Source organism: Prionailurus viverrinus, chromosome A2 (assembly GCF_022837055.1).
Source record: "Prionailurus viverrinus isolate Anna chromosome A2, UM_Priviv_1.0, whole genome shotgun sequence".
Taxonomy (NCBI): Eukaryota; Metazoa; Chordata; class Mammalia; order Carnivora; family Felidae; genus Prionailurus; species Prionailurus viverrinus.
Window position 1 is genome coordinate 160,970,208 of NC_062562.1, and position 22,671 is coordinate 160,992,878.

Consider the following 22,671-nt stretch of genomic DNA (forward strand, 5'->3'; position numbering starts at 1 on the left):
AAAAGAGAGGATTCAAATCAACAAAAGTATAAATGAAAAAGGAGACATTACAACTGATACCACAAAAATACAATGGATCATAAGAGGCTACTAGGAACAACGATACATGAACAAATCAGAGAACCTAGAAAAATTAGAAAACTTCTTAGAAACTTACACCCTATCAAGATTATGTCAAAAAAAAGTAGAAAATTGGAACAGACCAATTACTGCTAAGGAGATTGAATCAGTAATCGAAAATCTCCCAACACGAAAAATCCAGGACCAGATGTCTTCACTGGTGAATTTTACCAACATTTAAAAAAGAGGTGTCAGTGTTTCTCAAACTCTTTCAAAATATCGAAGAGGAAGGAACATTCCCAAACTCATTTTATGAGGCCATAATACCAAAACTAGAAAAGCTACAGAAGATACTGGCCAGTATCCCTGATGAATATAAATGAAAAAATCCTCAATAAAATATTAGCCAACTGAATTCAGTAGTACATTAAAAAAGATCCTTTGTTATGATTAAATAGGATTTATCCCTGGGATGCAAGGGTGGTTTAAAAAAATCATTTGGATACATCACATTAATAGAATGAAAGAAAAAAATTCTATGATCATCTCAATAGTCACAGAAAAGGCATTTGACAAAATTCAGTATCTATTCATGATTAAAACAACAACAACAGTAAAAAATTCCATTCCTTAAATGGGTACAGAAGGAACACACACCTCAACATAATAAAGGTCATATGATAAGCCCACAGTTAACATCACACTCAGTGCTTTGAAAGTTTGAAAGCCTTTCCTGTTAGATCAGGGACAAGACAAAGGTGCCAACGCTTACCACTCCTATTCAGTGCAGTACTTAACGTCATAGCAAGAGCAATCAAGCAAGAAAAGTAAACAAAAGACATTAAAATTGGGAAGGAAGAAGTAAAATTGTTTCTATTTGGGGATGAGATGGCTTTGTATATAGAAAATCCTAAGGACTCCACCAAAAAACTCTCAGGTCTAATCCACAAATTCAGTAGAGGCAGGATATAAAATTGACATCTAAAAATCAGTAGCATCCCTTTATAGTAACAGCGAATTATATGAAAAGGAAGTAAAGAAAACAATTCAGTTTACAAAGCATCAAAAACAATAAAATACTTGAAAATAAATTTAACTGAGGAGGTCAAAGGTCTCAGGAAACTGAAGACTACAAAAAATGTGATAAAGAAGATACAAATAAAGAGAAAGGTATCCCGAGTTCAGGAATTGGAAAAATTAACATTGTTAAAAGGACCATACTACCCAAAGCCATCTGTAAATTCAATGCAATCCCTATCAAGAATCCAATGGCCTTTTTTTAGAGAAGTAGAAAAAAAAACTTCCTAAAATGTATATGGAACCACAAAAGACCCCAAATAGCCAAAGCAGTTCTGAGAAAGAAGTAGTAGTAGAAACATCACACTTTGTGATTTCAAACTATGTTATAAAGCTATAATAATCAAACCAGTATGGTACTGGCGTAAAACCACACATAGTCCAATAGAACAGAAAGGAGAGCCCAGAAAAAAAAACACCCATGTATGGATAGTTAAATGACATTTGACAAAGGAGCCAAAATATCAATGGAGACAAGACAGTTTGTTCAATGGCGCTGAAAAAATTGGATATTCACATGTAAAAAAATGAAACTAGACCTCTGTCTTACACCACTCTCAAGAATTAACTTGAAATGGCTTAAGTGCTTAAATTTAAGACCAGAAAACTCATGGAAGGCAACATAGGAAAAAAGCTTCTTGACGTGAAATTATTTTTTGGATGCGACACCTAAAGCACAAGCAACAACATCAAATATGAACAAGTAGGATGGCATCAAACTGGAAAGCTAGTGCACAGAAAAAGGAACAATCAACAAAATGAAAATTGCTTAACTACAGAATGGGAAAAAAATATTTGTAAATCATATATATGATAAGGGGTTGATATCTAAATTCAAGAACTTACACAACTCAAAAGCAAAAACAAAAAATCTATCATCTAATTAAAATTGGGTACAGGACTGGAGAAGACATTTTTCCAAAGAAAATATACAAATAGCCAATAGGTACATGAAAAGATGCTCAATATCACTAATTATTAGGGAAATGCAAATCAAAACCACAAGGAGATATCACTTCATACGTGTTAGAATATCTGGCATCAAAAAGAAAAGAGGGCGCCTGGGTGGCTCAGTCGGTTAAGCATCCGACTCTTGGTTTCAGCTCAGGTCATGGTCTCATGGTTCATGAGATCAAAACCCACATCAGGCTCTGCACTGACAGGGTGGATTCTCATTCTCCCTTTTCCTCGGCCACTCCCTCCCCTCTCAAAATAAATAAACATTAAAAAAAAAAAGAAAGAAAAAGGAAGGAAGGAAGCAAAGAAAGAGAGAGAGAGAGAGAGAGAAAGAAAGAAAGAAAGAAAGAAGGAAAGAAAGAAAGAGAAAGAAAGAAAGAGAGAGAGAGAAAGAAAGAAAGAAAGAAAGAAAGAAAGAAAGAAAGAAAGAGAAAGAAAGAAAAGATAAAGAATTCTGGCAAAGTTGTGGAAACAAAGCAACTCTTGGGTACTGTTGGTGTGATTCTAAACTTGTGCAGCCACTACAAAAACTGTATGGAGGTTCCTCAAAAAATTAAAAATAGAAGTACCATATTATCCAGAAATTCCACTTCTGTGGATCTATCTAAAGAAAATGAAAACATTACACTGAAGAGTTGTCTGCTGTTTCCCCCATGTTCATAGCAACATTATTTACAGTAGCAAAGACATGGAAATAACCTAAGTGTCCACCAAAAGATGAATGGAAATGTGGCGCGCACACACACACACACACACACACACACGGATATTATTCAGCCATAAAAAAGGAAGAAATCCTGCCATTGTGACAACATAAATGAATTTTGAGAGCATTATGCTAAATAAATCAGACAGAAAAAGATAAATACTATATGATCTCAATTATATACAGAATCTAAAAACGAAATAAACAACAGCAAACTCATAGAAAAAGAGATTATATTTGTGCCTACCAGACACAAGGGTAGAGGGAGAGAGAACTGGATAAAGATGGTCAAAAGTACATGCTTTAATTACAAGATAAATAAATACTAGAGGTATAATAAACAACACAATGGCTATAGTTAACACTGCTGAACGGTATATAAAAAATGTTCCAACTAAATCCTAAAAGTTCTAATTATAAGGAAAAAATACCTTCTTTTTTGTATCTATGTAAGATGATGGATATTAACTAAATTTTTGTAGTGATCATCTCACAATATATGCAAGTCCCATCATTATACTGTACACCTTAAACTTAAAAAGTGCTGTATGTCAATTGTATCTCAGTAAAACTGGAAAAAGTTACAAAAGAATATGAAGATTACTTTTCTTTCCTATACATCTTGCATTAAAAAGAAAAAAAACTGATAAAATGAGAAACAAATCATGTATTGTGGGAAAGACTTGACTTTCTTTCCCCTCCAATTCAACTTGAAAAGAGTAATTTGTTGATCTTTGTAAATAAAATTGAATAGCACAGCATGGAAACTATACTAGAGACTTAAGTAGGGGTGAACAGCGGTGCGGGGCAAGGATTGTGGTCCCAGTTGAGGTTGTACGTTATCAGTTTGTAATGGAGTCAGTCATCATTTGTGCCCCCGTACCTTGAGAATTAAAGTAGCAGTGGATAAAATACAGAATGGCTGGTACCATTTTCTCTGGCTTAGAGACTGGCAGGGCATGTGCAAGAGAAGAGCTAAAAGGAGAGGGAATCTGTTGTCCTAGCAAGTGTATCATTTTAGTGGTATATCAGGTTGTGTAAACCAGGTCAGGAGCAAATACTGACTGGGCAGATCAGCAAGAGGCCACGGGATTCAGGACGCCCAAAAGCTGCCGTTGAGAATGTTTAAAGTAAGAAATCCTAACTTACAGATTTCAGAAGTGTTGATTTCATCGGTGGTTGATATTTGTGTGGGCTTTTCTTTTTTTAAATGGGAAGGTTTGAGGTATGGCCACATAAATGGACTTTCAAGAAAGGACTGAAAACAGGTCTTTGAGAGTTGAAACGACGGGGCAGAATGCTTATAGGAACAGAGCTGTATTTAAGTGACAAGTTGGCCCCCTCTTCCTGACATGGGCTAATGAAAAAGTTGATGTGGGGGAGAGGGTGCTAGAAAACCTTTCATTCAGAAGGATTTTGAGGAGAATAGTGTAGTACTGTTTGAGAAAGTCCAGTTTCATTCACTTAAGGCTTTGAGTGAAGGTAAATGGCCCAAGGAAAATATTGAGAATTTCAGGGAGTGTGACCTTAGTAAAGGCCTCCCAGAGGCAAGGACTCAGGGGTTTATAGATGTGTGTTAGCAGGGTTGGGCAGGACCTGGGGCAGGATACAGGTCTAAAAGGAAATGAGGACAGTCAAGAAAACAACAGCAGGTCAGACATTTGGGGCCTGGCAAGGAGGAGATTTTGCTACAATTTACAATATACTTCAGATACATGTATTATATTATTCGGTAGATAATAGGAAGCAGAGGATAGTGATAGGAGAGGGAGAGCTATGAAATTGACTAGTTCCAAGTAGCTAACAAGAATTATGGGATGAATTATCCTCTCTTCTCCCGGAGATAATGTAACAGATTGTGCTTCTGTAAATCTAAAATCTTAGATGACAAAGACTGAAGCTCATAGTGGAAGATTTTGTTTTGTTTTGTTTCAATTGTTTCTCAGACTAGAACGTAACAGGGAAAAGGGAAGGTCAGGCTGTACAGATATTTTAAAATAGAGAAGGAAGTCCATGGAACTCACATGAAATTAGGTAATCCTAAGCAAAAAAGCAGCTGAAATAGGTTGTAGGGTTTGGGTCATGGGAATGGACCCGAAGAGTTTGCTATGCTTGACAAGAGTTAGAAAAGTAACTCGAAATTTGGAAAAGTGTGGATAATAATTTTAGAAAGCATTGCTTTTAAAATTGCATTAATAAATGCTTCTTTTCAAGAGGATAACATCACAAAAATTACCCGAAGCTTTGTTTTGCCAATGACAGGGGTCCCAGGATTCCATAATAGTTACATAACACTTTCTATAGATCCTCAAGTGACCTCATTTGAGCTGCGTGTCCAACGGCTTTGCAGAAGGAGCATAGAGTACTTGACAACTTGTGAGGTACTTAACCATTTTTCCTTTTAATATCACAATGAATTTGGCATTTCTGACAGATACTTTAGGTGAAATTTCTCTCCTAAGCAAATAAAAACAATGAAATAAATAGAAAAGGCTAAAGCACAAAGTTTTATCTCTTCCACCAGGAGGTAAAACCACAACAACATACTTGATATTTTCCTGATACAAGAGTAAATAATATTAACAAGAAAGCACTAATATTATGCTCCACTTCTTTCCCCACTGCATCCACAGGACAAAGAACATAATAATACTCCATATTTCTAGTCCATCTATAGAAACAGCACAGAAAATTCCGTACGGAACATTACATTCAAAATCGCACGCGTAAAGCCTGTAACGCTGATAACAGTGTGCAAGTAAGGGTAACATTTTAGCCTTCAAAAGTCTGCATAGCAGCAAAACTAGCTACCACACAACTAAATCTCGGTGATTTCCACTGACAATAATGCAGACTTTATATTTAAATAAAATACAACTCTGTATACATCTCTGGGTAGAAATGCATACAGAGCTGTATGTACATATTTATTAATATTAATTGGAAAAATATTTAAAAGTTGATGAATCGTTTTTAGAAATAGTGTAGACAACTAGACAACATTTTAAATTTTCTCGCTACTCTGCAGCTTCCAGTCTTTGTTCAAATTGTACCACTCACTGAATTGTACAGACTCCCAGAAGTATCTGTATCCCCAAAGTATTCAGTCCATTGTCTGATGTATTATCTGTCACATTCAGAGTTCTGTGAATCTCTTTCGGCGTTCCAGAGACAAAAAGAACGTTTTCATTTTGACCATTCATTATGGTTCAAGAAAGAAGAGGATGGGTCTTCCTAGTTTTATTATGGTATAGAACGATTTAAAGGAGTCATTTCTTACATAATTACTTCCTTTAAGTGGTCTAGGATAAGTCCTGGGGAGCTGCCGTACAAGCATCAAATATCAAGATGTGTTTTCTTGATGGTGCTCATAAGGCAAAATAGGAAAGTCTTTAATAATGGCTTTCTATCTTGTATTACTTGAGTTTTGTTACAAAGTAGAAAGTCTCTGTGTGAATAGGGTATATTACAATATTCAGATTATAAGAATGTCAAAGTAGGAAATTTTTACCCATTGTTCTTCAGGTCACTGTCACATATTGTCTGCCTATCATTTCCATAGTAGTGAGCACTGACTGTGACATTGGCATCACAGTGGTGTTGGCTTGAGGGCCGAACGTATTGATACGCATTCTACTCATGATGATTCCTAAAGAAAAAAATTGATTATAATCGGTTTATATATATTACCACAAGCAATGATGTACCCGTCACCTTGTCAGCTAGTTTACAGCATTTAGTTGGCTGGCAAACTGAATAATTTATGAAGCATTAAACTATGTCACTATTAGCCAGATTTAATTCACTGTAACATTATAATTACATAAAGTGCTCTGTGAAAGAGATATGAAAAATGGGAACTGAATTGATCTCAGAAGACAGAAAAATGATTGTGAGAGAATACTTGGGCTGAATATTATCAGTTTTCTGGTATTAGCCCATTATGGTTTCTAAGGACTAAATTCAAATGATGAGGAAAAAAATCAGGACTCTAACCGGGAAGATTTAGATATACCTATCAGATGTAGTGTTCTAGATGAGAAAGAAAAAGGAGGGGGAAAAAGGAATATAAAATGACTCACTCTGAACATTCTAGAACCATACAGTGACGAAGGGGGAGGCCCAGGGAGAGCTGAAGTGTCTTGGGAAATCATCTTTTGACCCTTGGATTTTACAGATAAAATCCAAAGTGAAGAGAAGGTAAGTGTCTAACCAAAGGCAGCTAAAAAGTGACAGGCCCCCCCTAACTCCTAATACAGTGTGTTTCCAAATTAGGCCCCAAACTATATTTAATTCACAGAGTAAGCTAAAGACCAGTTTCCATAACATTTGCATTAAAAGTACAGTTAAATACTATAGAAGACGGAATAGGACTGATACCAAATTCTGAAATTAAAAAAAAAAGGGGGGGTCCCTATGTAGAGGCCAAGTCCATGGGTTTGGAAGAAAGACTTAGTTCACAGAATCCTTGAACTCAGAAGCACAGGAGTGGAGGCCATGGACTGTTCCTCTGATGGACTGTGGGGAGAGGCACAGTTTTAGTGCAAAGAGACAGTCATGTCTTAGGTCTGCAGGAACTCCAGTAATTTCATATCCTAGAGGTTATATATCAGTGAAAAACACTATTTATGGAGAGGAAAAGGACAATTCAGTTCACTCTGGGTTTTGTTCCTTCTTTTATTTTATTGCCTTTAGATTTCTAGCTACCTCAAAAGAGCTCTGTGTCTCCACACCCTTCAGGAATTGACATTTTGCCAAAGTGTACACATTTCTTAGCCCCACCTAAACAACACTGCAACAGTAGAAAAGTGTGAACAAGATCACCATAACATAGGACCCTGTGGATTAAAAAGCAAAACTGATCCCACTCTTGCCTGTTACTAAGCTAGGGCTGAAGAGAACATGTGCCAGCATTTTGGGGGGTGGAACAGAGATAGGTCGTTGGAGGCCTTATAACGTACAAAAGTGGTAATTTGCAAATAACCCACAATTTGAGGTTGTTTTATATGTATCTATTAAGAAGGAAATGTTGAAGGAGAAAAAATAGAACTAAATAGAACTGAATAGTACTTTGATCTCAACTACAGTTCTCTAACCTGGCCGAAGCACAGAAGAATCAGCACATTTCCCTGCTTGATAACATTTTTTTTTTTTAAGTTTATTTTGAGACCGAGAGAAAGGCGGGTAGGGGCTGAGAGAGAATCCCAAGCAGGCTCTGGCTGTCAGCTCAAGAGCCCGTGGCAGGGCTAAATCTCACGGACTGTGAGATCGTGACCTGAGCTGAAATCAAGAGTCAGACTCTTAACCTACTGAGCCACCCAGGTGCCCCTGCTTGGGGGCTACCTTCTGGTGGAATCACAGCTTGGCTTTCGTTCCCCATGTGTCTTATCCTCTAGTTTCCCAGGAAGTCATGGCCCCAGTCTTTTTCAAGAGTACTCCTCCTCTTTGTGTCTTTTCTCCTAGGTCACAGAAAGCCGGCCCAACATTTGATTACATGCTCTTTCCCCTCCTCTTCCTCTTCTTCTAATCCAGCAGCACTTGGTGTGGCCCCAAACCCCAGCCTTAGCATCACCTGGAAACGTGGCAGAAATACAAATTCTCTGTCCTCACTACAGACCTACCAAATTAGAAATCCTGGCGTGGAGCCCCAAAATCTGTGTTTTAGCCAGCCCTCCGGGTGGTTCTGAAGCAGGCCAGCACTTGAGAACCACAGTTCTAGTATATTCTATCTTTTAAGGAGACACAGCACAGGCCTGGGCTTCCGTTTCTCTTGACTGTCAAGTTCCTCAGAGTTCTTGCTCTCCTTTTCTCTTACTGTATTTGATTTTCAACTCACTGGTTTCAATGAGCATCATTTTGCATTCTGAGGAATTAACATGTGTGGATTGATCTTAGTGCTGCCAAATAGTTACTACCGGAAGCTGGAAATGTGCTCGCGATGCGCAGCGTGCTGGGTTCTCCTTTCTGGCTCTATCGGACTGTTATGGACCCATCCCGTTGTGACTCAGAACCAGCCTAGAGAAGTAAAGTAATACTTAGCCAACAGGATGCGATTTTCTCAGTCTAACCAACGTATCATCACGTATCTCGGAAAAGTGCCGAGACGTGAGGGCACCTGGGCAGCCTGAGTTGAGAGCATGGCTTCTTCACTGTGTGACAATTAAAAGAGAGTAAGGTTTTCATTCCTCAAAATACACAAGGTTACGCATGTATTTTTTTTTTCTCTTTGAAACCTTGCACAACTCACTGAGGTACGTTTCATTCTAATTTTTTAGACGGAGGAACTCAAGTTTCAAGCTGCTAAGGAACTTGTCCAAGTTCCTATCGCTAAAGTTGGCAGTGAGCTGGATTTCAAACCAAGGTCTCAGTCTGTGGCACAGGCTGTTACTGCTACTTGCTGGGAAGAGCTTTTGGGTGAATTCATTCATTTGCGTGTTTATTAGTTTAAAAATTGTTTTGAAGTCTCTGCTTTCGCGGGGTGGGGGGCACTGGCGTCACAGAGCATACAGACACAGTCCTCAAGGACTCTGATTCCAGTGAAGAGACAGAGAACAGAACCATTTCAGTCAGTTTCTGTAAGAGCCACGGCTTAGAGCCACCCAGGGTCCTGAGGGAGTGTGGAGACCGTGCAGGGCATGAACGCAGGGCTAGGTACTTACGGAAGTCCTGCCAGGGGCAGTGACATTAAAATGTTGACAGAGGAACAAGAGTCATCCGGGAACCACCACAGGAAGAGAACATAGGAAAGGACGTTTGAAACAAAAGGAACTGCTTGTGCGGAGAGAAAGGCCTGATGAGGCTTGGCCTGCTCCACACGTTTCAGGTTTGGTATGGCTGAGGGAGAGGTGAATGGAGAAATAGGCAAGAGCAGAGGCAGGCCCCCAAGGACCTTGATGCCCTGGCAAGGTGGGGATCTCTCTAGAAGGCACGGGGGGAGGCTGGGAATCATCATGAGCAAAATAAGGAGATTTGGAAAGATCATGCTGCTAGTAGGGAATGGATTTGAAACCTGGAAGGGACGAGTGCCCAGGATCACCCTGTATTTTGTCATCTTAAGAGCCAGCTATCTGAATTCTAATTGTAATGGGCTAAACTGTGTCACCCCAGAATTCATACTGGAGGGAGGCTGAGCTTGCCCAACCGCTAGTACCTCAAGAGACTGTATTCCAAGGTAGGATCGTTAAAGAGGGAGTTAAATTGAAATGAGCTCATATGGGTTGGCCCCAATCCAGTAAGACTGGAGTCCTTCCAAAGAAAGATTGGGACAGACAGGCACATAGAGGGAAGACCGCATGAAGACACAGGGAAAAGGTGGCCATCTGCAAGCCAAGAGGAGGGACCTCAGAGGGAGCCAACCCAGCAGACAAACTTCATCTCAGACTTTGCACCTCAAGAACTGTGAGAAAATAATTCTTTGTCGTTTAAGCCCCCAGTCTATGGTACTTCATTATGGCACCCCACGTCAACTAATACACTAATTTTAAATCTCCTCTATCTTAAATGGCAGCTAGGAATTCAAATTAAAACAACTCGGCGTGCTGAGAAATTCTTCTACGGTTAACATCAGGCTCACGGAGCAAATGTGCACAGAATTTGCCAAAAGTCCCAAGTCAGCTAGGAATAGTAATTCCAGGGTCATACTTAGTTTTTATACGTCAGTAAGGGAAACAACAAGAACGAAGACTTCCCACCTTTACCACAGACCTCTCTGGAGGATGAATTAGTAGGACAGGAAGCATTTGAACCCTTAGGATGAAGGAACGCTGCCTTAAATCCGATGTAACCTTCAGTCCAAATCTCTTGTTGAGCTGGAGAGTGCAGATACAGACCCCTGCCTCAACACAACAGAAAACAACCCTGCTTACACGCTCCGGACGGTCTCTCAAGTCCACTTGAGAATCGGCCATCTGGAACTGGCCATCCCTACAGCTACAAGGGAAGTTGGTTTCCTCTGTCTCTTTCCTGCAGCATCACAAATACAGAAGGCAACAGGTGTGAAAGAGCAACTACTGGATGATGTAGAGAAGATGCAGCTAAAAGGACGCCGGAAAGTGCCATTGCCAGGCTCAAGGACTCCGTGGAGCATAAAGCACATTGTTCATCTCATGGTTGGTCGTCGTGGGCAACTTCCGCATTATGAGTACTACTAGTGGACAGAGAGGCAAGGAAAGAAATAGCCGAGAAAGCAACATTTCACCTTCGCCTAAGCTGCCGCCTGCAAACCCATGAAGCGTCTTTCTCAGAAGACTTAGAATGATACCCCACAGGGAGAAGAACATTTGGGGTGATTAAGTGATTTTTGTACAGCATGTATTTTGCCTCCCTCTTTCAACATTTAAGCATAATGTTTAAGAACATCGGAATATTCACTTTGATATTGGCATGTTTGTTTCTAAAATAATTTTACGAGATATATGGTTTCTGAAGTTGTTGAAGTAATTCAGTACAGTTGGTCCTTGAACAACGCAGAGGTTAGGGGCACCAACCCCTTTCTTAGTTGAAAATCCACGTAAAACTTAGTTGAAAACTAAGTTGAAAATCTCACAAAACTTAACTATGGATCCTTGCTGTTGACTGGGAAGCCTTACTGATAACATAAACCATCAATTAGCACATATTGTATGTTATATATTTTTTTCAGTAACATTAAAGAAAATGTTAAGAAAATCTTAAGAAAAAATGCATTGACAGGACTCACTGTATTTATTGAAAAATACCCATGTATAAATGAACCTGTGCAGTTCAAACTCATGTTAAGGGTCACCCGTATTCTTCAGTTACTTTTGTTCTTTTCTTTAAAATGTCAAACAAAAAAAGTTTGAGCTCTAAAGTTTGAATTTCTTGACTATGTTGAAGATGGCTTTTATTATTTTAAAAGGCTTAAGCAAAAGCTACCTTGGAAACTGGAAAATATTGTATTTTATGCATTAATATTTTAAAAAACCGCTATTCCTATGAAATACTTTTTTTCTTATACTTTGTAAAGTTAATGATTATTTAAAAGACAGATGGATAACCTTAATTTTTTAAACCTGTTCATAAAATGCTTTATATAACTATTTACATTTATATGTAAATCTGTGTTAAAGTCTATTCATAAATCAGAATATGTAAAGTACTTTAACACCACCTTAAACAAAGTGTATGTAAAATGTGGCTAACCCACAATACCAGTGTAATAGATTTCTATTATCCTTTATAGAGGTTTTTTTAAAGAGACAAATTGTGATTTGTATATTTCACCATTGTTGCTATTTTGTTGTTTAATTAACAAAAAGTAAGTTTGCATTATGGAAGCTGACCCTGATACCACCCAAGACCAACGCTAAACTTAACATTTTATGGTAACTTCCAGTGATAATTGGTGATATGAAATAATAAACTTAAGACCGTGAGACATCCTTATTCATCAAGGAAAGATGCTTCAGATTCATTGTAATGGCCTTATTGTAATAAGAAACCACAATGATACAGTTTTGAAAGATTCTAAGTTGAGATGAAGAAAGAAATTGGTGGTCCGGGTTAACCAGAACTGAGCCAGAATTTAACTAGAAAGATCAACTGTCTGGAATGATACACTCTGGCTAACTAATCACGGTTTTAGCATCGTGCAAGGAGATAAGGTCAAAGACCACACAAGTTTTCCTCACAGAAACAGAAATAAAGGCCATTAATCTCTGCACTTAAGAGTATTAAAATTCCACACCATGAAGCCCCATGGAAAAAAATTCGGCTCTGACAGTACACATGAAGAAATGTAAAACTTTCATTTTCAGGTAATACCTTATGAAAGCTTAAAATAGTATACTATGTTTCAAACTGGTTTAGAAATTATTCAAACACATAACAATCTCCTGCTGATTTTTAAGTGGATTATTTTGCACATTATGGGCTTTTGCTTCAGTTAGGGCCATTTCTAAGTTTTGATTGAAACTTAGGGTTTTATTTTGTTTTATTTTTTCAGGAATTTTGTTTTGTTTTGTTTTTGTTTTTTTCCCCACTGCTAGCTAAATGAGTTCCTTGGAGATTGTGGATGAATGCAGAAATTCTTTAGAGAAATGAAGTTTGTAACAGCTTTACCGGCATGCTTCCTTGAGGGGAGCAGAAATTATCCTAAGATCTAGGAAAAACGGACTACTTTTGAGGAGTCAGAAAATTAGTTGCAAATTTCTTTTCTTTTTAAAAAAACATTCTGTTTCATTATCCCAGGAATTGTGGAATTAGTTACAGACGGTTGTCTCATTTTTAATTTGAAGGAGGGGATTTGTGTGAGAATTAGCATCAACAAATGCTAACAGGGCTGGCTTGTGCGTGTGAGGAGTGAGTTAATCAGCCTCAACCGCACTCAGGAGAATGGTGCTAAAAAGACTGTGGGTTGACAGCAGGATGGGCCCGGGGCACAACGTGAAGCGCACAGAGTTTGTTTTTGGAGCCACCAACTTCCCTCTCTCGAGAGCCCTTTCTCACCACTTGTGCCTGTGTTTCTTACCCTCTGGCGCCCCATGTATTCTGTACCACCTGCTTCTTTTCCCCTGTTCCCCCTGGTTGCACGAGTTCTCAAGAAGAAGAAAAATAAGATTTAAATGAAAGCATCTTACGACTTGGATCTACAGATAGATTAGGGCCACGATCCATGAAGGGGCTGGGACTCTACTCTGCTTACAAGCTAACAAGTTGGCTTGCCCCTGTTACATGGATGCTGGCAGAAAACGTGGCTTCTGGGTCAGAGACAAAGGACTGGTACCCACAGTAACAGCCGCGGCCAGAATGTCAGCATCTGCAAGGTTCCCTGAGCCTTACTTCTCAGGGTGGTGCCATGAAGACCAGGGGATGATTTTCCACCCAGTGGGGTGTGTGTCATAAAGGAGCCCCAGTTTAGGAAACCCCAATCTTTTATGAAGGACTACAACCAAACCTGTCCAACATTTGCCCCAACATAATCTTGGTTATAGAGGGCAGCAAGAACTGCTCTCTGGAGATGACCACCTGTGTATCTTCCAAGGCTGTTCACTCTACAGTCTGGAAAAGAAAGTCCAAAACAAAAGGTGGTCAGTGCTCTGCTCTTAGGAAGCGCAGAAACACAACAGTCTCATGGTGTATGTCCCATGCCCTGTGTATGTGGAGGGTCTTAGGTGTTGTGAGTGTAAGGCCAGGATGGAAATTCAATAAAGCAGACCCAATAAAATAATTCCACATCTGTAGGGGGAAGAGCAATAATTCTTAGGGTTTTCATGTTTTTTTTTTTGTAAATAAATGAAATGTAAAGCTCAATAGAGATTAAAGCCGAAAGCTAATATGATTTCAGTCCTCAGCCAGGATATGGGCCTGTGTTTCTAGGGCCAGGGCCTTTACTCTTGAACGCCTTCTCTGGGTTCCTTCACAGGACTTTCATCGTTAGTATGCACACTCTCAGTGTAGCACATACATAAGTTAGCCCAGTTCTGTTAGTTTCTGGTATTTTACAGACATAAAAGCTGCACTAAACAAGACAATGGTCTTGATGATATGATAAAGTTGTTTTTTTTTTTAACTTTTAAGACCAGTTTTTTTTTAATTCTCTTAAAAAAGATATTCCTCAAACATTTAAACTTTGTTTCTGCTTTCACGCTGTCTAAAGAGACCTTAACACATCCCCTGTAGATCATGGTTAGAAAAAAAAAACAACTTCCCCAGTGCACAGGCCCAGGTGAGGAAGAATCAGATTGTAGCATGTTCTGACATCCTCAACAGACTACTCCGGGAATTAATGGAAGATAGACTTGGCAAACCTCACTACCCCCCCAATTTGTAGAAATGGGGTGTGGGGGGACAGATCAATGCAGAGAAGAACACACGAAGTCAGTTTCACTGTCACAGTTGAAGATATGGATACAGTGGCAATTTTTAAAAATGTTGTTTGGTTTGCTTTTTCATTTTATACAGGGAAAGAGATGATGAAATAAAAACATAGTATAATGCATGCAATGAAGTGTGTTAGAATGGGATGGGGCTCCTGGGTGGCTCCGTCAGCTGAGCATCCAACTCTTGATTTTGGCTCAAGTCATGATCCCAGGGTCGTGGGATCCAGCCCCATTTCAGGCACTGACAGTGCGGAGCCTGCTTGGGATTCTTTCTCTCCCTCCCATCTCTGCCCCTCTCTCCACTTGCTTGTGTGCGAGCTCTCTCTCTCTCTTTCAAAATAAACATTTTTTAAAAAAAAAAAAAGCAACAAAAGGTTGTTCATGACACTAGATCTGAGAATAAATGCAATAGATAGGAAATGTGAGAATATATTGGTGAGACTTTGTATTCCTAAAGGATATAAAAGATGGCTTAAAAAACTAATGAGAAAAGTGGTGTCATAGAAGTGTATAGTATAAAGTTCTTAACTTTCCATAAAATAAGGTTTAATTATTATAAAAAATTCAAAAAGATTTTTGAAGCCAAATTGATTTGGTAGTTAATCTGGAAGAACAGTAATCAAGATTATCAGAATTATTCTGAAAAAACAAAAGGAATTTGTATCAATATACATTAAAAGCTACTTAAATATGCAATAAACATTCCAGTGGGAATCGAAACAAAAACGGAACAATTTAGAGTCCAAAACTATATGTAAGGACTGCTTTTAAAACAAATAGGATGAAAGTAATGATTCAATATATAATTCTGGAATTTTGTTTTCTTTTTTTTTTTTCTGTGAAAGGGAAGCTAAATTTAGATTCTTTACTCCATTTTCTAAAAGGAACCTTGGAAAGATCCCTACTTTTTGACCCAGTCATTTTTGTAATGCATCCCATCAAAACAATCCTAACAAAACAAAACACAGATTACTTTATTTATGACTATTTTAGTCAAGATTCTGACAGAAGACCAGAAACCCCTTTAAATATCTTAAACAGAGTGAGATTCAATACAAAGAATCAGAGATTTACAAAATTGTTGGGCCGACAACAGATGTTGGCGAGGATGCAGAGAAAGAGGATCTCTTTTGCAATGTTGGGGGCAATGCAAGCTGGTGCAGCCACTCTGGAAAACAGTATGGAGGTTCCTCAAAAAACTAAAAATAGAACTACCCTACGACCCAGCAATTGCACTACTAGGCATTTATCCAAGGGATACAGGTGTGCTGTTTCGAAGGGACACATGCACCCCCCCCCATGTTTATAGCAGCACTATCAACAATAGCCAAAGTATGGAAAGAGCCCAAATGTCCATCGATGGATGAATGGATAAAGAAGATGTGGCATGTATATAATACATACATATATATATATATATATATATATATATATATATATATACACACACACACACACATATGTATATACATGGTGTGTGTGTATATATATATATATATATGCACACACACAATGGAGTGTTACTCAGCAATCAAAAAGAATGAAATCTTGCCATTTGCAACTACGTGGATGGCACTGGAGGGTATTATGCTAAGTGAAATTAGCCAGAGAAAGACAAAAATCATATGACTTCACTCATATGAGGACTTTAAGAGACAAAACAAATGAACATAAGGGAAGGGAAACAAAAATAATAGAAAACCAGGGAGGGGGACAAAACAGAAGAGACTCATAAATATGGAGAACAAACTGAGGGTTGCTGGAGGGGTTGTGGGAGGGGGGATGGGCTAAATGGGTAAGGGGCACTAAGGAATCTACTCCTGAAATCATTGCTTCACTATATGCTAACTAATTTGGATGTAGATTTAAAAAAATAAAAAATTAAATTAAAAAAAATTGTTGGGAATGACTGGGAACAAAGGCCAGAATAATGGCTGTTTGGGGAGTTCAAGAAAATGGCTACAGATGATCTTGCTCCCTGCGTCAAGGAAGTGGGTTGATACCTGTCCACTGCAGACACGAGAAATAATGACCTATTTTCTCTACATTCTAAATTCTGCCCAAATGTCTCATTGTTATGATACAATCTAATGTGGAAACCTGTTGTCAGGGGTTCTAGGAAACACAGTTTGTCTTTCAGCTCTTTAACAAAGGTGAGAACCTAGATGTAGTGACAATTCAAGTATTACAACTATGGTTATAACACATTGTTATGTCGGATACTTGTGTGAGAAATTTTGATATAGTAACAACAACAAAACGCCAACAATCTAAATGCCAATATTATTCAAATGATGGAATTCTATGAAGCTGTTAAATACTGTATTTTTCAATGCATGAGAAATCATGTTTCATGATTCAGTGACCTGAAAAAAATTCACCATGTTAAATGGAAAAAGAAATCAGTTTGCAAAGTAATATTAACCTACAGTATTATAGCATATGGTGTATAATTCTAGCAATTCCAACTTTGTAGTGATGACGTTTTCTAACTGCAAAGTTAAGTATTGTAGACACTGCCCTAAAATCCCATTTTAGAAATGGAGCTCTCATTGGGGCACCTGGGTGGCTCAGTCGATTAAGGGTCCGACTTTGGCTCAGGTTATGATCTCCCCTTCTGTGACTTTGAGCCCCATGTCAGCCTCTGTGCTGACAGTTCAGAGCCTGGAGCCTGCTTTGGATTCTGTGTCTCCCTCTCTCTCTGACTGTCCCCTACTCTCATGCTCTTTCTCTCTCTCAAAAACTAAACATTAAAATTGTTTTTAAATGAAGCTCTCATTTAAAAAATGACGCTTTGTTAAGGTAACATGCAGAAAACCTGGAGAACGATTCTGAAAGATTTTTAGGTTAATATCATGTTAGCAATCAACTCTCTAAAATATTACATTGTCCAATGATACTATGCTATATGCTGGTTATAGTTACTTTAAAATAAATGCTATAGTTGAAAAAGCAGAAAGAATTTTCATGGCTAGGTTTTTCCACTAACCAGGTGACTACACTAGAGATCTCATTAACTTAAAAACCATAAAATCAAAAATGTTTTCTCAGTGTCCATGATAATACAGGAATAAAGTTGCTTTTCTCTGAACATAGTGCTTTAATTTGAATCTGTCCTTCAAGAAATACCATCTGTTATCTGGTCTATTATCAAGACGGATGCCACGGGCTATTGTTGGGAGAGCAAACCTTCAACAAGCAATCAGTTCTTTAAAAAAAAATTATGTGAGCATATTACTCTCCTTTGCAGAATGATTACACCATATATTTAGTTGTCTGATAGAGAAAGTGTTTTATTGGAATGGAATTATTTACCCCTGGGGACTCACTCTGGGAGTCTGCAAAGGGAGTGCAAGTCTCCAGGAGTTTTTCCAGGTCACTCTATCCCCGCTAGTGTTATTCAGTCATTCTGCCTTTTGTCAGTTCTGCTTTGTGTATGATTTTTTAAATTGCCCGTTATTTGTTCAATTTCATATCCAGATAGAACTCCAGTCTACATTTTCATACTGGCTGTTGTTCAAAATTCAATTATTATCCCTCTTTTCTCTGACTTCAACATCAATAAGAGCATTTAAAGGTCAAGGGAGAGTTTTAATCAGTTCGGTTTAGGGGAGGAGAGAATGTGTAGGCAAAGGCAGAAGTCTAGTAGGGAAGGCCATATAGAAATTACTATGAATTGCTTCACTTACATTCCCCTTGACTGTCTGAAAGACGTAGATGAAGGGAGATTAAATCAGAGCATTCAAACTTAAGCCACGTACATTTTTGGTTTGGGCTTGAAAATCACAAATCTAGCCATTTTATGGTAGTTACGATAAACACGCTGTATGGACCTATATGTGGTTATCTGTCTATAAAACCTCATGTTGCATCAAAAACAAATAATTAAAAACAGACTGTTCTTAAACAGTAACAGTTCTTACCTGGCAAAACAGAATGTGACTCTTAAGAGATGACTCACACTAGAATAGGTATTTAATTGCCTAATCCGTTTTTAGGGGAAGTTTTCTCTGGCATCGGGATGTTAAATGAGTCAAATCTCCAAGGCACTTAGAATTTCATAACCCGAGGAGAAAACAGGTTAGTAGTTTTGTGACAGAAATCAGCGGTATACATTGTCACCAATGTTCTCTTTCCTTTAAACTCTATATATCACCTGTCTCAGATACTCTAATTGCCAAAAAAGTTAAACATTTAACTTTGAGCAATTTGCATTTACCTCTACCCGTTCAGATAAAAATATCATTCTTATGAATTTAAAGGAGCTTAAATATTTCACCATCTTCTGTTCTGTAGCTGGGAACCTAGCACATCATCACGCAGTGGGTGTCAGGGAGCAGTGGCTAAGAGAACAGACTCCAGGCTTAATCCCAGCTCTGTCCTTTAATAGACATGTGACACTGAGCGAGGTGTTCAACCTCTCTGTCTTGGTTTCTTTCTTTGTAAAATGGAGAAAATAACATTCCTAACTTACAGGGTCGACTTGAAGATTAAACATGTTTATATAGACTAGTAAGTATATTGAACAGTGTTTGGCATATAAGCATTGCGTGATCAGCTGTGGTTAGTATATCCCTGAGGAATAGTTTTCAGGTATACAAACATGAGAGCTATTTTGGATTGGGATCAGGAAAACAGCCACTTGCTTTTAGATACCATTTTTAACGTGTGGTCTTACATGTTTAAATGATTGGGGGGGGGGGGAGAAATAATATTTTGTGACACATGGAAACTACATGAAATTCCAATTTCAGTATCCACAGATAAAGTTTTATTGAAACACACACCAGACTTGAGTATGACTGCAAAGCCTAAAATACTATCATCCTTTACAGAAAAAGTTTACTGACTTATGGGCAGTATTTAAAATTTTTTTTTCAACGTTTATTTATTTTTGGGACAGAGAGAGACAGAGCATGAACGGGGGAGGGGCAGAGAGAGAGGGAAACACAGAATCGGAAACAGGCTCCAGGCTCTGAGCCATCAGCCCAGAGCCTGACGCGGGGCTCGAACTCACGGACCGCGAGATCGTGACCTGGCTGAAGTCGGACGCTTAACCGACTGCGCCACCCAGGCACCCCTGGGCAGTATTTTAATATAGCAGTGTTATTCTTTCTTCATTCATGAATCCAACAGTAATTGTTAGATTCAATAACTTTCATTTTTTCCAGGAAACCAAATTAAGGGTTATAATGTTAAGAAATATTCAGTTTTTAGGGTTTTTTTTTTTTATTGGAAAGGACTCCTTAATATTTCTAGAAAGTATAGAACAGGTGAAGTCAGAATTAAGGATTTTATACTTGCATAACTTTATAAACATCACGGTGTTTTTCAAAATATATATGCAGATTTATAAATGCATATGCACACACACATTCAACAAGTGACATATCTACAATTAAACATACTGGCCGTGAGATAAAGGACTATATGCCAAATATATTCATACTGCATTAAGTACTCTTTTTTAATGTCGGGGTTTTTTTTGTTTGTTTTTAATTTTTTGAGTGAATAAGGCTTATTGTCTAGTCTCTCTTGCTGAGTTCTCTAATGCCTTTGTCAATGCAGGATTTTAAATGTGGAGACAACTCTCTCTTACACGATTTTTAATATCCCACCATTGCCTAGTATGTTGCAAGCACAGGGTAGGCTATTTGATATATCTTCATTGAGATTTATTGACTCGAATTAAATCACTTAGAGTTAAGTAAAACATCTCAGACAATGAACCCTCAATAATCTTGGCTGTGTTTACCATGTCCTGAGGCCTTAGAGAAGCCACAATTTAAAAGTTCTAAAATAATTACAGAAATAAATATGGTGCCATATTGTTCACTGCAAAGTGCCACTGTCGATTACAAATTCAATTTTCAGTGGCAGTGTGAACGTAGAGAATTTTCCAAATGCACCATCTTGTAACTGAGTGGTAATGTTTTTTGTTGGTGTTGTTGTTTTTTGTTTCTTTGTCTTTGGCGCCCTCTTTGCGGCTCTAAATATTTTAACATCATTACTTGTTTTGCTAAAATATTAGCTCACTAGCTCAACATGTGCTAGGAATTAACAAAATACACAGTGAAAATGAGTTTTGTTTTCCTTGGTGTGGAAATAAATGTTACCCCACCCAACAATATGATTCTTGTTTTTACTTATGTTTAAAGGACCCTTTGCTAGTTTGATCTCTCTCAGTGTAGTGGAAGATTGATAGGCGCTACTGGAATGATCTACTTCCCATGCCGCTTTCTATCACCGTGATTAGAATCATCGTCTAAAACTGAAGAACATACTAATTGGCTTCAATATATGATCAGCTTTAAAATCAAACGATATTAGGATTTGCTTTCTTCGGTTTGTATCTCCTTCCCCTTAGCAGTCCAAGAATTGAGGTGGGGTGGGGGTCGGGGGGGGAGGAATCATCTATACTTTGTGCAGAAGCATGGACGTACAAGCCTTCTAGCAGGGATTTGAATTCTAATAGTACCACTTAGCCTTTTCATATCTTTGGGCGAGTTCATTTTCAAAGCCTCAATAGCCTCATCTGGCAAAGTATTATCATCCCTTCTTTGCAATGCGCTTGCTAAGATTAGTAATGATAGACATAACACAGCTGTCCCAGTAAACCTTCAATAATTGTGGTTGCTGTTGATTTTGTTGTGCTCTGATCAAGGTCCTTGTTGACCCAGTGAAAACCTTCTACTTCTTGCTCTCAGAGATCATTTCCTTATTCCTCATCTGTCTTCAGTAAAATAAAGTGATTTGTTTAGGGAACATGATATTACCACAGTCATCCACATCATGACTTCATCCTGCCAGTTGGAACTTGAGTTATAGCTTCAGTCCATGGCTTGGAAATGAAGCCTGGGCATGTGGCACTGAACTGTAGTGGTGGTAGGACCCCAGTGAGGAGAATTGGGAGCCAAGAAGAAAACAGAGCAGAAAAACATCACCAGAATTTCCCTTGTCCTGTCCATAGCTATTTTGAGTTCAACCTATCATTGGGAGGTACTATTAAGATAAAGAAGAACTTTAAAGACCATTGTTGTGGACGCTCCAGCCTCCCTCTGTATTCCCATTCCATTATATAGCTTTACAAGTTGCCTCTTTCAGAGACTTCCAGAGGACTCCCCACTTACCGCAGGGCAATCAACTAGTCTTTCTCTGTCCTGTTCATTCCTAGTTCATGATACTGTGGTATACTTAACCCAGAATTTATTCCAGGTTTACACGCTAACACATGTTTATTGAGGGCCTACCATCATTCTAGCTGTTGAGGATGCAACAGAAAACAATACTAATAAAAATCCCTGCCCTCAGTGAGCTTATATTTCCGTGGGAGGGTGCAATTAATTGAACAAGTTATTGTGTATATTAGCAGGGGATGAACAAAGGAGGGGGAGGAGGGAAAGTGATGAGAAGTAGGAGGTGCAGTTTTAACTAGTTGTCAGGAACAGCTTCACCGAGGTGACCAGTAAAATCACCAGGAGGATGTACACGAGGAAGAGCAATTTAGGCAGGAGTAACCATAAGCGCAAAAGCCTTGAGGCGGGAAGACGGCCTTGAAGATCTAAGAAGAGGATGGAAACCAGTGTCATTGGATTGCAAGAGATAAGATCCTATCAGCAGGGGTGCTATGGAGGCAGGTAGGGGATAGCTGCTGAAAGACATGTTGGCCTTTACTCTGGGTAGTGCGGGGAGCCTTCAAGGGCTCTCAACGGAGAAAGGAAATGGGAGGACTTGTGAGTTTATTTATTTATTTATTTTTGCTGCAAAAAGGTGACTTTATTAAGGCATGGAGACAGGACCCATGGGCAGGAAGAGCTGCCTGGGACTTGCGATTTTAAAAGATTCACTCTGCTGTATTGGAAACAGACTATAGGGAAGGAAGGCAGAAACAGGCAAACCGATTAGGAACTTACTATAAATGTCCGGGTGATGTCATTGGTAGGGCCAAAGTGGAAGCAGCTGGATTCTGAAAGGGACTTAGTAACGGATGGATGGTAGTCAGGGGAGAAAGTGACGGCCATGTATGATGCA

The 22,671-nt window shown here is 38.6% G+C and overlaps 1 protein-coding gene and 1 long non-coding RNA gene across 3 annotated transcripts in view; one reads left to right on the plus strand and one right to left on the minus strand.

Moving 5' to 3' along the window:
• Window positions 1-10,834, minus strand: part of LOC125161130 (uncharacterized) — a 51,127-nt gene extending 40,293 nt beyond the window's left edge. For both annotated transcript variants that reach the window (XR_007150475.1, XR_007150474.1), the window contains exon 1: window positions 10,492-10,834. This is a non-coding gene — a long non-coding RNA (uncharacterized LOC125161130). The remainder of the gene's footprint in view (window positions 1-10,491) is intronic.
• The window catches only part of CNTNAP2 (contactin associated protein 2), a 1,382,613-nt gene that overhangs the window by 386,536 nt on the left and 973,406 nt on the right, over window positions 1-22,671 (plus strand). The gene's annotated exons all lie outside the window — the stretch shown is intronic.